This window comes from Aplysia californica, unplaced genomic scaffold, assembly GCF_000002075.1.
Source record: "Aplysia californica isolate F4 #8 unplaced genomic scaffold, AplCal3.0 scaffold00421, whole genome shotgun sequence".
Lineage (NCBI taxonomy): Eukaryota > Metazoa > Mollusca > Gastropoda > Aplysiida > Aplysiidae > Aplysia > Aplysia californica.
This window is the reverse complement of record NW_004797691.1, coordinates 375,348-376,553: the sequence shown is the minus strand read 5'-3', so window position 1 is coordinate 376,553 and position 1,206 is coordinate 375,348.

Here is a 1,206-nt window from a genome sequence, read left to right as displayed (position 1 = left end):
ACACACACACACACACACACACACACACACACAATTGAAAGACAAACATTTTGAGCTTAGTACACTCAAACAGGTGGCCGACGATATGAGTGACTGTCTGTCTAAATTACTCGTTCAAATCAGGCACAATGGGAAGGGGAATTTTGCAGACCCAGACATCTGTGGGGATTGTGGGTAAGTGGACCAGTTTGATCATTTAGGCGGCGCCCAGAAGCGAAGTCACCATCAAAAAGAAGAAGAAGAAACACAACTTTAGCTAGTCCACCTTTTGTAACGTACTTGACTTAGTGAGCACACCCAAATCTTCACTCTCCGTACAGCCACATTTGGGTCGCCGTTTTTTGAAATAGTTTTTGTAAGAGTTTTACGGCACTTGCAGCACAATAAGGTCATATAAGTGCCAAAGATTAGAGGTGTTACAAGCGATTAACAAACACAAAAAAGGAGAAGAGATAATAAGGACGATAGATGTTTGATAGGAGAGAAGGAGAAGACCTCAGCAAAGCACCCACTGGGTCGCCGTGAAGTCATTTGCGTAGACACTTTTAGTATAGATCTAATATATTATTAATAATAGGTGGTTGAAAATTACTTTCACGTCATTGCCTATCTGCCTGCTTAGTAATGTACATCTATGTTCCTCATGAGGGTGGCATAGAAGAACGAGTCTTTGTCTCTACACTTACTGGGTTATCCGTTGAGTCGTTCATTGTCCGTATATATCTGTACGTTTGTATGTCTCTCAAAATATCTTTCCGTTCGAGAAAAAAAGATAAAAAGATGAATGCGCAGAGAAGATACAGTAAATTTAATTTTATATTCGTTTATTATGTGCGTGTGTTTAAATATTATGTCCACACTGGAGTGTTTATCCAGCTATTAAAGTTTCTAATGAAATTCTTAGAAAGTTGAATGTGTGGTTTTTCGTGTTTGATAAACAACTTTGTCTATTTACTTCCCAAGAAAATACCAGAACACTTTAGCTGATTGACACCTAATGGAGAAACTATTTCAAACTTCCGTTGAATTCTACCTATGCGTTATAAACTAGGGTAACCAAGTTTTTAAAAAGTGCCAATATTATTTTTGTATTCGGAGACATCCGCAGTTCACATGGCTGTCTTTTCTACCTCACCCCCACCCCAGTCACTCTCTTTCTCTCTCTCTCTCTCTCTCTCTCTCTCTCTCTTTCTCGTTCTCTCTTCC